At 39.0% G+C, this 16,453-nt stretch overlaps 1 protein-coding gene across 8 annotated transcripts in view; it reads right to left on the minus strand.

Moving 5' to 3' along the window:
• Window positions 1-16,453, minus strand: part of ADAMTSL3 (ADAMTS like 3) — a 562,343-nt gene that overhangs the window by 279,208 nt on the left and 266,682 nt on the right. The window lies entirely within an intron of this gene.

A 16,453-nucleotide genomic window follows, 5' to 3' on the forward strand; every position in this document is an offset into this window, starting at 1 on the left:
GGACATCCTGAAGCACTGATCTTGGAGTCCTGGAACATCAAGTTTGCATCTTCAGTCTGGCATTTATTACTGTTGTGATGTTGACCAAGTCTCTTAACCCCAATGGGCTTCAGGTTCATGTTTATAAAATGGGGGAGTTGGGCTAGATGGCCTCTTAGATCCTTTCTAGTTCTAGATTTCTGAACCTATAATCAATCAATCATTTATTAAGTGCCTACCAGATGCTGTGCTAAGTGCTGGGGATACTAAAAGAGGTGAAAGACAGTCCTTGTCCTCAAGGGGCTTATAATATAATGGGACTTTGAAAAGGCCTGCTACTGCACATGGGCCTATTTCCAAGGAGATTATCCTCTCAGTCTTCTTATAGAAATGAGATATGAAACGACCAGCATCTATTTGATCTTTGATTACTGGTAGCAACATGCTATACTCTAACACTTCACCTATTTATTATCCATGCTTAAGGAAGGGTTCCATAAATGAATTTTCAAGACATCTGAAGCTTACCCCTTTCAAACTCTAAAAAGGAGTTTTCTTTTTGTGCTTGTTTGTGGGTTTGTTTTTTTTTTTTTTTTACTACTCGATGGAAAGCTCTTTTCAAAGCCTTTTTATGCTTGCCTGACTTCTTAGGAAGAAAATAACGAGCGTAATGACATGGATAATAACAACCGTTGGCACTTCTATAGCATTTTAAGGTTTTCAAAGTGCTTTCCAAATGCTTCCTCATTTGATCCTCACAGCAAATCTGTGAAGTAGCTCCTATCATTATCCCCATTTTGCAGTTAAGGAAACTAAGCCAGAGAGAGGTTAAATGCATTTCCTAGGGTCACACAGATAGTGTCAGAAGCACGATTTGAACTCAGGTCTTTCTAACTCCACCTCCAGCACTCTATCCAACAATCTTTCTCTTGTGCTACACCTACAGAATATGTTGAACAAGTTTAAGTATTTTGCTGATGATTATACTAAACCAGGGGTGGGGAACCTGCAGCCTTCTAAATCTTTAAGGGTGGTCTTTTGACTGAATCTCAATTTTTCTGGAAAACTGCCATTAACTTTTCCAGATCATTTTACAGATGAGGAAACTGAGGCAAATAGGGTTTTTTTTTTTAGAAAATCTGGATTCTGGCAAAAGGCTGCACTTCAGGATTTAGAAGGCCACATATGACCTTACGGCCACAGGTTCCCCATCTCTGTACTAAACTGTATGGCAGTGATTATTTTTAGAGCTACTAAAGGCATGGGGATATTTATCTCTACCATAAAATGGCACAATGATATTATGGTTTAAAAATACCTTTCCATTGTTTTTTTTCTTTATTTCTCTTCTTTGTCAGCTTTGACTTCTTATTTTTGTCAGTGTGCCTTCCTCTAACTAGCGCTCCCTTTCTAATCTATTGCTTCTACACTGTGGTGAGGTGAAAAACTCAGTAGTAAACTTGTAATAACTACTTGTAAACTAAAAACAAAAAGATTTTGAGGGCATGAACCTTCTGATAACTCAAAAGCACATTTTATTCACTGGCTTCTACAATGTTCTGGATAAGTGCGGTTGATGGAAAGGTAACTGAGTCACTCCTCTATTTGATCTAAATTAACTCTACCTGAAGTCCAAGGAGACTTTCAAATGTTGGAAACAGATACTTTATAAACCATGGGAAGCAAACTAAAGGTAAAAAGTAATAACTGTTTTCTTAATCTCAGTCATACTCTTTTGTTTCTATTTCTGGTTTTCTTCCAGAAGACAGATAAGTCTGTTATGTTTTTTCCCCCCCAAAATTAAAGCCCTTTTCTCTTTCATGTAGAAGGATAACATTCCCTGGAGAAAGTGACTGAAACAAGAAGCTTCTTAAAACCTTAGATAGTTTTCCAGGTAAAAATTTCCATCAAACATTGAGCTCACCCAAAACACTCAATTAAGCACAGGGATTGTGATGCATCCCTCTAAAAACATTCCTGCATTTCTTAGGTTTTTTTTCCTATAGGGAAGTTACTTTTATGAGTCCCCAACAAAAGATATACTGCATCAATCTTTCACATACTAAAGACTCTACTTACAAAGGAAAGCATGTCCAATGTCAAATAACTTCAGTGCAAGATGGAATGCACAGTCTTCCCAGAATTCTGTCCACATATGGGCTCTCACATCTGGATTATAACAAACGCTGGCTGTATTTTCATTGGACAGAAAAGCCAAAGACCCTAACATGTCATCTAAACTCTTGGGATACTAAATGTCAAACTATAAGGCTGCACCTGAATGATACATCAGTTCCTTCAGGTTGCAGGATTTCACTTCTGACTGGAAAATGTGAGTGCCCTCATAGATAAATGGATATCAGAAAAAACGTACAGTGAAATGGGTAGGAACCAGGAGACTTATTTCTAAACCCAGGCTAAGCCACTAACTTGCTGGGTGACTTTGGGCATGTCATACTCCTTTTCTGGGGTTTTAGTTATAATTCAATTCAAACCAAACCATTCTAATTCAATCTAATTCAAACCATTGCTAATCATCCAGTGCTAAGGAAGGAAAAATAAAAATCTTTCCTCACCCTAAAAAACTTCACCTTTTCCAAGGGTAACTTTAGATACACACAGGGAAGCAATTACAAATCAAATACCTAGCAAATACTAAGTATTTGGGGAAAAGGTGCTTGAGGAGGAAGCACACTACCAATGAGTTATCAAAGAAGACCTTTTGTAGGCAGTGGTGCATGATGAGCACTGAATGGTGTTAGGCATTCCAAGAGGTGGAAAGGAGGATGGAAGAAATTCCAGCCATGGGGGTTATTAGATGAGCTTTAAAGCACCTTTAGGATCTAACACACCTTATGATTATCTTGAACCTTATTAAACACTTGCCCAACAACACATGATTAGCACTGATGATCAAGGGCACTGCTTTCAGTTTAGAGGGGCTGGAAAAATGAGGCAGGAGCAATAGGGAGCCCAGATCTCAATGTAGGACAGTCTACCAGATGCTGCTAAAATAGCATTTCCTCATAGACTTGAACTAACAGTGAAGATTGTTCTTATAAACACATCTCTTCAGTAAACTGTTTCATACTAGTCATTGTTTAAATCATGTCTGACTCTTCATGACCCCATCTGAGATTTTCTTATCAAAGATACTGGAGTAGTTTGCCAGTGCTTTCTCTGGCTCATTTTACAGATGAAGCAAATAGGGTTAAGTAATTTGTTGCAGGGTCTGATTGAGGCCAGATTGAAAATTGAGGACGATGAATCTTCCTGACTTCAGGCACAGCACTCTATCCGTTAAGCCACTTAGCTGCCCAGTTCATACTTAGTGACTTTATATGACAGTTAGAGAATCACAGACTTAAGACCTTACATCATCAGGTTAATTAGAGCTAGAATTAGAGCTAGAAGGGACTTTAAAAGCTATTGAATACTCATATTTACAAAGAAGGAATCTTGAGGCAAAGAATGGTTACATGACTTATCCATGCTCACAAAGCTAGGAAGTTTTAGAAGAAGACAGGATTCAAACCTAGATCCCTCAATTTCAGGTCCACACTGCCTGTCTTAATTTGGGCAACTGTAAAATGTTATCTGACTCACATTTCCAAGTGATGTGGCCCATATAACTCATCTGTCACTAGCACGCATGTAACTTGGAGTCCACCTAGATCTTATAAGACTCCCCTTTTACATTTAAACTTCTTGGTTTCCAAATTATCATCATGAAAGACTCAGATGCTTGCAGGCAGCAGCCAGAATTGGTGTTATGGAAGACACAAAGGGAGTGCAGAAGTCTGAATATAGACTGAAATTTCATTAGCTGTAGTAACTTGAGATCTAGGAGACTTGGGATCAAGCCCTGGGGCTGCATATATTCTGCAACCTTGAACATATCAACTGAGCCCTCTCTAGTGCTCATTTGTAAAATGAAGAGAAATTGACTGGATTGTCTATTAGGCCTCTTTTGATGCAATGATTCTAGATTCCATCCCATCATGATATGGAACTGATACCTAGACAAACATCTCTCACTTCGATATAGAAAGCTCATAGATGGGGACTCTCATTGCCTGCTGACTGCTCCATGGTATTTACTCAGGTCCCACTGCATGCACAGGTAGCCAGCATTCCAGATGTCAAAAGGGCAGTGCACTTTATGGCACTCTTTCAAATTGAGTGGAAAAAAACTATTCCCAATGAGGTAAGCAACACATCTGGATTTCTTTTTTTGAAACCAGATGTGATTTTCCCCTTCTTTTAACCAACACAGCACTCTGTAGCTCTATACCTGTGGAATTTTCCCCATTCTTCAGTAGATTATTGAGAAGGAGCATGATGCAGTGAGCAGAGCAGAGAATTTAAAGTCAGAAAACATGATCTGTAGTCATGGAATTATCTCTTCAGGTATAACTCTGGCCAAGTCACAACACCACTCTGAGAATCACAAAATTTCAAATTTAAAAGGAGTTCATGGGTGATCTTGTCCAATCCATAAATGAACAAATATTCTCTCTACAACACAGCTAACAAGTCATCATTTAGCCTTTGATTCAAGACTTTCAATGAAGGGAAACCCATTCCCAAGGTAGCTCATTCTCCTTCTGTTTGGTGGACAACTAGGTGGTGAAATGGATAGAGTGGTGGGCCTGAAGTCAGGAAGACCTGAGTTCAAATCCAACCTCAGACACTTCCTAGCTGTGTGACCCTGGGCAAGTCACTTAACCTTGTATGCCTCAGTTTTCTCATCTGTAAAATGAGCTGGAGAAGGAAATGGCAAACAACTATAGTGTGTCTGCCAAGAAAATCCCAAATGGGGTCATGAAGCATTGGACACAATCGAAACAACTGTTAGGAAGGAATTTCTTATATCAAGTTTAAATTTCTCTCTTATCTTATATCAAGTTTAAATTTATCTCTTTGCAACTTCCTTTGTTCTTAATTTGGTACCCCAGAATCAAGCAGAACAATGCTAATCTGTCCTTCATGTGACAATCTTTAGGATACCTGAAGACAGCTATCATCCCTCCTCTAAGTCTTCTCCAAACTAAACATGGGCAACTAATCTTACTTAGGCTCTCACTCATGTTGGCCGACTACCTCTGTCCATTTTCCAGCATATACATGTTCTTCCTAAAATCAGACCACATCCCCAGTATGCCAGATGTGATCTCATCAGGAACAGTGTAGCAGTAGCATCATCCCCTATTTTTGGATACTAGATCACATTAACTTCACTGGTTGCTTTGTCACACTACTGTTGTATATTGATTTCATATGAGAATGGGATCCACTAAAACCTCCAGATCCTTTCCTATAATATAATTAATAAACTATAATCTAACCTAACCCATCTAGGATTTTTTCTTCTGTTTTCTCTTTTTTTGTTGTTTTGAGATTGGATCTCCCTATCCTACCCTGCCTGGAAATGCAGCAGCCAGTCACAGGCCTGAGCTCACTAATGATCGGCACAGGATCACTGACCTACTCTGTTTCTGGCCTTTACTGGTTCTCCTTAGGAAGCCTGCTTGCCACCACTCCACCCTCCAGAGGCTCATCACAATGGTGCCAGGCTTAGTGAAGATACCTAATTAACAGTAGTCCTATTCCAGGTCAGAACTTCCAAGCTCAAGCAATCCATTAACCTTAGCCTCCCAAAAGAAGGGATGACAGGAACGGAATAAGCACAGTTCTAATTACAGCTGACTTTTTTTTTTTTTACCCAAAATGTAAGATTTTGTATTTTTCTCTATTAAATTTTATTTTGTTAGAGTCCACTCAATATTCTTAGCTTACCACAATTTCTTTGAACGTTGATTTTGTCATTCCAGTTTCCTCTGCTACTTGGATAAACATAATCTCTATGCTTTTATTTAAGTCCTTGATGAAATGTTAAATTGCACATGACCAAGTATTGATCACTCCAGGTTCTTACTCTCTAAAATGGGGAGTAACTAAGAGCTGTTAAGGGAAAAGTAATTTGGAAAGCTTAAAAGACCATAAAAATATGAGTTTTTATTTGGGTGTATGCCTTATCCCTTCCCTACTAAACTATAATCTGAATAAAACTAGGGCCCATATATTATTCACCTTTGCATTTCCATCATTATCTACTTGGTATACAACCTCACACATAACAAATGTTCAATATATATTTTCAGAATGAAAAAAATTATTAAGTTATTATGGAAGCATATTAACAACATAATTTTTCATCTTCTACATGTCTTAATAATATTTTTTCTAATGTCTTTCCAGACACTTGGGAAAAGCCCCTTGGAAAAGTGGGTGGAATAGGTCAGAACCTAGGAAAAATGGCCTTTCATTAGGGGAATGAAACAAAGTTGATAATCATAAACTAAGCAAAAAATATCTCTTGACTAAATATGAACTTTGCCTATTTTCCCACCTAAAGGCCCTCTCTTCTCTCTGTCCCTTGCAAGGATTAAACAGCCCCATGAGACGTATTCTCTTCCTAGGAGAGGCGCTCATATATTTTTTACTCAATTTAGATTCCTAAGAAAGACTGTATGAGTAATCTCATTAATTCCTTGAAGAGAGTGGCCCAGGAGGAAGGATGATAGAGATATGGTTGCTGGATTTTGGAATGTTAATCTAAATCTATTTTTTCTAATCTAATCTATTTTTTCTCTGTTCAAGATTCCTACAAATGTTAATCTGAAATTGTCCGGGGACAGAGTCATGTAGGAGAACATGGGAGACATGTCAGTTTTACATCTCTTTCCAAAACAGAAATGGCTTGGATACAGATTAATGCTAAAAGAAATTATTTCTAGCAGATTTGAGACTAAATTGTTACTATGTTATCAGCAATATTATATTTTTTTCTTTGACACTATCTTTCTACTAATCAAGGAAAGAACACTGAAAACACAATAAATGAATAATGAAATACTATACATAAGTGAGGGAAGGAAACAAGCATGTATTATATACCTACTATATGTCAGGCACTGGGCTAAACACTTTACAAATATTAACTTACTTGATCCTCACAATAACCATGTGAAGTAGGCAGTATTATTATTTCCATTTTATAGATGGAGAAACAGAGGCTGAGCAGCATTAAGTGATTTGCCCAGGGCTACACAGCTAGCAATTCAAACTCAGCTCTTCCTGACTTTAAGCTTAGATCTCTATTTACTACACCACTCAACCACAGTTATATTTCATTATACGTGTCCCACAATTTGTTTAGGTAATCCCCAATCGACAGGCATCTAATTTTTTCCAAGTCTTTGCTACTAAAAACAAGGAGCTACTATATATATTTTGGTGTGTATGATGACTTATCAATAATGTTCTTGGGGTATTATGCCCAGTAATGCCTAAGGGTCAAAGGTCACTTTATTTTATGATTAAAAATTGATTTTCAAAATGGATGTATTAATTCACAGTTCCATCAACAGTGCACTAGTGGGCCTTTCTTCCCACAATCCCTCTCACAATGGTAATTCTCATCTTTGCTCATTTGCTGGATATTAGGCAAAACCTCAGGGTTATTATGATTTTCATTTCTCTCATTATTAGTGATTTGTAGCATTCTTTCATAGTTTGATAGTTTTAATTCTTCTTTTGAGAACTGCTTGTCCATATCGTTTGATGTGAACACTTGTCTATTGGAAAATGGCTTTTGGTCTTATACTTACACATACACACACCTACACCCACACATCTGCTAGTTGTCTATATAACTTCGATAACAATTTCCCATTTGACTACTTCCCTTATATGTTAATTTTGTTTGTGCAGAAATTCTTTTTCATGCAATCAAATGATCAATTTTATCTTTTGGGATTGCCTCTATTCCCTTTTTTAAGAATATATCTTCCACCTATAGCTGTAAAAGGTATATTATTTGCTTCTTTTCAAAATTTTTTATGGTAGGATCTTTAATATTAGAATCATGTATCCATTTAGACTTTGTTATGGAATTTGATAAGATGTTAGCCTAAGCTTTATTTCTCCCAGAAATGCTTCCTGGTTTTTCCAATAGTTTTTTAATCAAATAAGGAATTACTTCCCAAGTAATTTGTGTTTTTTGAGTTTAATGAACACTGGACTATTGAATTCCATTATTTCTGATTCTCCCTTATCTAGTCTGTTTTAATGAGTTTTTTCTCTGTTGTTTTAACCCATATCAAAATAGTTTTGATGACTGTTCCTTTATAGCATTTCCTTCTAAAAGGTATATGGAATTTAACAGATAGGGTAGCTACGTGGTACGTGGATAGAATATCAGTCCTGGAATCAGGAATCATCTTCCTGAATTCAAATTTAGCCTCAAACATTTATTAGCTACGTGAACCTGGATAAGTCACAACTCTGTTTGCCTTAGTTTACTCATCTGTAAAATGAGCTGAAGAAGGGAATGGCAAACCATTCCAGTATATTGGCCAAAAAAAACCCAGATGAGGTCAGGAAGGATCTGATAGAACTGAAACAACTCAACAATAAAAAATTTGGATTCTTCCTTGAAGCCAATTAAAAATATTCACACAATAACAATTAAAAAGTTAAGAACTTATGAGTAATAAAAATACTAGAAGACTCCAAACCCACTAAGTTGATACAAGTTGGCAATCATATAAAGGAAGGATGAACTTGAACTGAATTATCTAATATTAATCTTTTAAATAGTTATACCTGTACAATAAAGTCTTCAGGTGATAATCTTAGAGTTTTTATAAAACTATCCTAAGGAGGCAGCATGGTGAATACAGAACTTGTAGTTAGAAAGCCTGAGTTTGAATTCCGACACAACCATGGGGCTCCTCTGTTCAGGAAGCTTCAATGACCTGATGACTGTGATGTTCACCTAAAAACTCTTCTCTCTGGCATTTAATGCCCGTCATGGCTTGACTTCCTCCTGCCTTTGGAGGCTCATCACACATTATACCCCTGACATGCATTCTTCGGCACAATCAAATGGGCCCTCCTTGGTGCTCTGCACATATCGTATTCTACCTCATTTCTGGGTCTCTGCACAGATTATGTTCCCCTACGTGGCGTGAACTCCCTGCTTCTCAGTATTTGTTGATGTCGTTCAGTCATGTCTGACTCTTTGTGACCCCATGGACCATACAGTCCATGGGATTTTCTTGACAAAGATACTGGGAGTGGTTTGCCATTTTCTTTTCCAGTGGATTAAAGCAGAGGTTAAGTGACTTGCCCAGGATCACACAGCTAGTATCTAAGGCTGCATCTGAATTCAAGTCTTTATGACTCCAGATCCAGTGCTCTATCTACTGAGCCACCTAGTTACCTTAGTATTGCTAGTTTCCTTCAAAATTCATCTTCTACATGAGGTCTTTCTTGTTAACCACAGTTATTAGTGCCTACCCACCCCAATAAATCACTTTGGCTTATTAGACATGTAGATGTCATCTTCTTTGACCAAAGCCAGGCTCTTAGATGGCAGAGGTGATTTTAATTTTGCTTTTGCATCCCTTGCATCTGACCTGGTAGCAGACACACAGTACATGCTTAATAAATGTTTATTGGTTCTAGAAAGCCCATGGTTTTAGCTCCACATGGTTTTTCTCAGCTCTACTTAGCCCCACTAATCAAGAGGGGGTAGGGGGGAGTGTCAGAGGCATGTCCATAGTACCTTACACTAATGATCCTAATTCCAGGGCAGTCTTTTCCTCATCAGAAGATTTTCTCACTCTGCGATTCACATCTCCCACCTAATTTGAAGAAGTTAGATGCTGTGTGACATATATTTTTATGCAAACTTACAACTGTAGCAGGCTTTAGTGGTTTGCAAACTTATGTCTGCCAGAGATTTGCTTCTTTTGTTTAAAAGAACCGAGTCCCTTTTTTTTTTTCCTTCTCAATGTTTTAAATGGAATACAACAGGAGAAAACTTAACTGTTGAACAATGGTTTATTCTTATTTCTTTAGAGAGGGCAGCAACATGGCATCTGAATGTCATTAATAGCCTACCAAATAACACTGAGCAGTGTTCATTTACAGGATGTTTGGAGACTTGTGAGAAACAGGGAAAAAAGAGAAAATGTACATATTCCCAGATGCTGAGGAGCATAGTGCCCAGCACATAGTAGGCACTTAAGAATTGATTATTATTTGACTGATTGATTGATTGAAAGAGTTGAAGAAAGAAGCTAATGTAAGGTAGAGGACTCTTGGAAAACTGAAAAATTTTAGTGGAAAGATGTGAAGAATCTAATGTTTTATTTTAGCTTGTTTTTTCAAAGTGTTTATGAAAACCTATGAAAGGCTTGCATTTTAAATAAAATCAGTGCCAAGACAATTGTGGTTTTTCAAAAAGTCTCACAAGATTAAAAAGGTCAATCACCGATTAAAAATTCACATGCTTTTCATTTATGGAAACTCTGAGTTACATGTTTCTGCCTGAAATATTGTGCTAAGAACTACTTTACTAAAACTGGTTGAACCTCCTGCTATTCGATTACAAATCCAGATGAAACCAATTTCATGGTCAAATGACTCTTGTTCTTTTCATAGAAGTGACATATGAAGTCGTGCTTCATCTGTACTTGATACAAGCTTCAGAGGTGGCATGGATCATATGGCAAAATGGCATTTACAGACAGTTCATTTCTGACACCTCTTGTCTGAGGCTATACAAAAACAGCTAGCATCATTCAAAGGGTTCAAACAAGCCTTACATACATAGGATATAAGATGAAATACACCCAATTTTCAAGCTAAAGAGACTTCTATAGCTTGACAAGTACTGTTAGTCTTTAAATATGTTTGAGTAAAACTTATGCATTTTAATGACCAATTTCTTGACCTCTGAAAACTCCTTTTAAAAATTGCATAACACAAACTGTCAACTCCTATTGAAGACCTTTACTTCATACACTTTTAAATCACAAATAGTACCTACCCCCTTAACTTGTGGTTGCACAAACAGACCACAAAATATTTCCTGTAGAGGGAGAGGGGGGAAAAGAGGATTTACATATTGCAGTCTGATTGACCATTCCTCTAAGTATGTTAATGGAATCATAGAGGATCATAGTATGTTAAAGCCTGAAGAGACCTTAGAATCCAGTGTTTCTCAAACTAATTTGGCCACATAAAGCTTTGGCACTTGAAATATATTGATGAAACCCATAAATATAGGTCTGAGGAGTCTTGGGGTCTGGAACAATGCCAGGATAAATGAGGTTGGAGTAGTTTTGGAGCAATATAAAGAAAATTAAGCTTATTTTCATACCAAGAAATTGTTGCACATTATAAGCATTTTGTATAAATATATAATTTTACATTTAATGTTTCATGGGAATGTATCACTAACCTCCAAATTTTCTCAGAATCCCTATTCACACTATACCAGGGCTCCATGGAACAGTCTGGGAAGCATGGCCCTAATCCAACACCATCAATCCACAGATGATGAAATTGATGTCCTGACCAGGGAAATCACTTTTTCAAGGTCACACAAAATTAATGGAATAGCAAAGGTTCATAGGATTTGGACCTGAAAGGGGACTTGGAAGATTAACTACTTTAACACCTTTACTTTTTAAATGAATACACTGAGAAGCAAAGAGGTAATTAAGCACCTAGAATTCAGATGTCCTGAGTTCAAGTCAAGTGTGTGCTTTCTACCAGGTCATGCTGGTATATGTTATACACACACACACACACACACACAATAATGAAGAATCTCTTGGCTTTGTATAGTTTAAGAAAAATGTCATATTCTTTAAAAAAAAAAGCCACCAAAAAACCCACATCATTTATATTTGCTATAGTCCAATTTATGCATTTAAACTGAACAAACACATTTGAATGGCTCTTAATCCAAGTTTTATCATACTTCTCCCCCTCCCTTTTCATGCACATCATTTGGGTGTACAAGAGCCCCACTGACATCCACAGAAATGGGACTGCAGTTATATATGACAAAAGTAGATGCGATTTCTTCTCAAAGTCTCAGATTTAGTCTCTTTCCTGAGTTTCAGTGTACTGTTGTGTATTACCAACTCAACCACCAGGTATTTCAAACTGGATGTCCCACAGGGCTCTTAAAATCAATATAACAAAAATAGAACTCATTATCTTTTCCCTGTTTCATCTCTTTTTTCCAAGCTTCCCTATTTCTGCCAAGAGTACATATTTCTAATCACCTAGATCTACAACCAGAGTGATCCTCCATTCTTATCTTCCCACTTATCACCATCCCTATTATCTAATTATAGTCAAATCTAGTTGTTTCTACCTCTATGACATCTCTCAGATCTATCCCTTTCTCTCTACTCACACAACCCCCAACCTAATTCAGGCTTTCGTTACCTTTTACCTAGACCAGAGGTGTCAAACTTGTCATTGACCATATGCAGTCCATAAAACTCTTAAGTGAAGCCCACACCATATTAAAGTGTAAATGGGAGATATTTAACAAAATGAATAAAAATATAATAAAACAAATAATATTAATATGAAATAGCAAGGTGATACAGTGGCTGGAGTCGGTTAGAGTTATCTTTGTAAGTTCAAACTCGACCTCAGACATCTACAAGGCTATGTGACTTGGTAAGTCACTTAACCCTGTTTGCAATCTCCTCATCTGTAAAATGAGATGGCAAAGGAAATGGCAAACCACTGCAGGATCTTTGCCAAGAAAACGCCAAATGGGGTCAAGAAAAGTTGGACGTGGCTGGAATGACTGAACAACCACAAATATTAATATGTTATTGACTAAGTCTATGCATCCCTCAGGGATCCTGATATATGGAGTTGGTTAGTGACTCCTGTTCTATTGGAATTTGAAATTGCTTTCTAACTGGTCCCCTTGATTCAAGTCTCACCCTAGTACAATCTGCCCTCCACACAGTTGCCAAATTGGCATTCCTAAAGCACAGATCTGATCATGTCACTCTCTACTCAGTAACTTCCAATGGTGCTCTCTTATCAACAGGATGGAATATAAAATCCTCTGGTTGGCTTTTACAACCTCACCTAAAACTACCTTTCCAATATATTAAATATTACTCCCTTTCCTGTATTCTACAGTCCTGTCAAACCAGCCTTCCTGCTGTTCTACACACATGATACTCTCCAGCTCCCATCACTATATCTTTGTACTAGTGGTCCCCCATGCCTCTCCTCCTTGGTCTTTTAAAATCCCCTGTTTCCTTCAAAATTTGGAGCACTGCTCTCTACATGAAGCCTTTATTGATCCCCATAGCTCCTAGTTCCTCCTCCCACCCTCACAAATTATCTTGTATCTATTGTAAATATACTTACTTACATACGTGTTGTCTCCCTCAACAGAATGTAACCTCCTTAAGTGGGAGAACTCTTTTAGAGCCTAGACTTTAGGACGATGGCTGACACAAAATAGATCCTTGATAAATTCTATCCAAAAGCACAACGTTAGAAATGTGGAGAAACAATTGCTTCCTCTCTTCTCTCTTTACCCAATCTTCCTTCAAATATGTCCAGATCTCCTCTATCTCACACATTTATCTTTCCTTTCTATCCCTATTGCAACTACCCTGAGTCAGGCATTCATGACTTTTCTTTTCAACTACCACTCTCCCTCTTTCAAATTCCTGTCAAAGTAACCTTTCTAACATGAAGTTCTGATCATGTCTGACACCAAATCTTCAAGGATTCCCACAGACCTACCAAATAAATTTCATTTAGAGTATATAACTTGGAGTAAGAAAGACTTGGGGGCGGAGCCAAGATGGCGGAGTAGAAAGACGCACATACACATAGCTCCGAACCCACAACCCACAGAACGGCTAGAGGGGACCAACTCACGGTGAATTCTGCACCCAGAGGCCACGGAATATTGGAGTGAGGGAGATTTCTGTTCCGGAGAGACCTGCAAACCTCTCGCGGGGGGTCCTTCGCGCTGCGGACTGGCCGCCGGGACTGGGAGCAGAGGGCAGCCCTGCAGCGGCCGCGACACCGTGAGGAAAAGATCCGAGCAGGCTACGGGGACGGGATGTCCAGCGGCCACGCGGGTCCCTCCACCCACAGAGGGACCTGCAAACCTCTCGCAAAAGGTCCGTCGCGCTGTAGACGCGGAGCCCAGCCCAGACCTGCAGTGGCCGCAGCTCCGAGAGGTACAGATCCGAGCAGGCTTCAGGGACGGGATCTCCAGTGGCGGCACAAGCCCCTCCACCCACAGGTGACGGGGGTCGGTGAGAGAGTCTCTTTGGCGGGTCGAGAGGGGAGTGGGGTGCCCCCATGGCTCGGGCCCCCCTGGGAGATAGAAGCTGAGAGGCAGCTGTAGACAGGGGCTCCCCAAGCGGGCGGGAGCCTGGATCCATTGTGGAAGGTCTGTACATAAACCCCCTGAGGGAACTGAGCCTGAGAGGCGGCCCTGCCCCGACCTGACCATCTGAACTTAATTCTCACACTGAATAGCAGCCCTGCCCCCGCCAAAAGCCCTAAGGCTGGAAGCAGCATTTGAATCTCAGTCCCCAAACACTGGCTGGGAGGACCAGGAGGCGAGGTGGGTGTGAGGAGAATATTCAGAGGTCAAGTCACTGGCTGGGGAGAATGCCCAGAAAAGGGAAAAGAAATAAAACTATTGAAGTCTACTTTCTTGGAGAACAGACATTTCCTCCCTTCCTTTCTGATGAGGAAGAACAATGCTTACCATCAGGCAAAGACACAGAAATCAAGGATTCTGTGTCCCAGCCCACCCAATGGGCTCAGGCCATGGAAGAACTCAAAAAGAATTTTGAAAATCAAGTTAGAGAGGTGGAGGAAAAACTGGGAAGAGAAATGAGAGGGATGAAAGAGAAGCATGAAAAGCAGATCAGCTCCCTGCTAAAGGAGAACCAAAAAAATGTTGAAGAAATTAACACCCTGAAAACTAGCCTAACTCAATTGGCAAAAGAGGTTCAAAAAGCCAATGAGGAGAAGAATGCTTTCAAAAGCAGAATTAGCCAAATGGAAAAGGAGATTCAAAAGCTCACTGAAGAAAATAGTTCTTTCAAAACTAGAATGGCACAGATGGACGCTAAGGACTTTATGAGAAAGACAGATATCACAGAACATAGCGAGAAGATTGGAAAAATGGAAGATAATGTGAAATATCTTATTGGAAAAACAACTGACCTGGAAAATAGATTCAGGAGAGACAATGTAAAAATTCTGGGACTACCTGAAAACCATGATCAAAAGAAGAGCCTAGACATCATCTTCCATGAAATTATCAAGGAAAACTGCCCTGAGATTCTAGAACCAGAGGGCAAAATAAATATTCAAGGAATCCACAGAACACCGCATGAAAGAGATCCAAAAAGAGAAACTCCTAGGAGCATTGTGGCCAAATTCCAGAATTCCCAGGTGAAAGAGAAAATATTGCAAGCAGCTAGAAAGAAACAATTCAAGTATTGTGGAAATACAATCAGGATAACACAAGATCTAGCACCCTCTACATTAAGGGATCGAAGGGAATGGAATAGGATATTCCAGAAGTCAAAGGAACTAGGACTAAAACCAAGAATCACCTACCCAGCCAAACTGAGTATAATACTTCAGGAGAAAAAATGGTCTTTCAATGAAATGGAGGATTTTCAGGTTTTCTTGATGAAAAGACCAGAGCTGAAAAGAAAATTTGACTTTCAAACACAAGAATGAAGAGAAGCATGAAAAGGTGAACAGCAAAGAGAAGTCAAAAGGGACTTACTAAAGTTGAACTGTTTACATTCCTACATGGAAAGACAATATTTGTAACTCTTGAAACATTTCAGTATCTGGGTACTGGGTGGGAGTACACACACACACATGCACACACGCACACATACATAGAGACAGAGTGCACAGAGTGAATTGAAGAGGATGGGATCATATCTTAAAAAAAAAAATGAAATCAAGCAGTGAGAGAGAAATATTGGGAGGAGAAAGGGAGAAATTGAATGGGGCAAATTGTCTCTCATAAAAGAGGCAAGCAAAAGACTTATTAGTGGAGGGATAAAGAGGGGAGGTGAGAGAAAAACATGAGGTCTACTCTCATCACATTCCACTAAAGGAAAGAATAAAATGCACACTCATTTTGATAGGAAAACCTGTCTCACAATACAGGAGAGTGGGGGACAAGGGCACAAGCAGGGTGGGGGGGAGGATAGAGGGGAGGTCATGGGGAGGAGAATGCAATCCGAGGTTGACACTCATGGGGAGGTAAAGGATCATAAGAGAATAGAAGTAATGGGGGACAGGATAGGATGGAGGGAAATATAGTTAGTCCTATACAACACAACTAGTATGGAAATCATTTGCAAAACTACACAGATTTGGCCTATATTGAATTACTTGTCCTCCAAAGGGAAGGGGTGGAGAGGGAGGGAGCTAAAGAAGTTGGAACTCAAAGTGTTAGGATCAACTGTAATGTTCTTACCACTAGGAAATAAGAAATACAGGTTAAGGGGTAAAGAAAGCTATCTGGCCCTACAGGACAAAAGAGAAGACGGAGACAAGGGCAGAG

Source organism: Notamacropus eugenii, chromosome 1 (assembly GCF_028372415.1).
Source record: "Notamacropus eugenii isolate mMacEug1 chromosome 1, mMacEug1.pri_v2, whole genome shotgun sequence".
Taxonomy (NCBI): Eukaryota; Metazoa; Chordata; class Mammalia; order Diprotodontia; family Macropodidae; genus Notamacropus; species Notamacropus eugenii.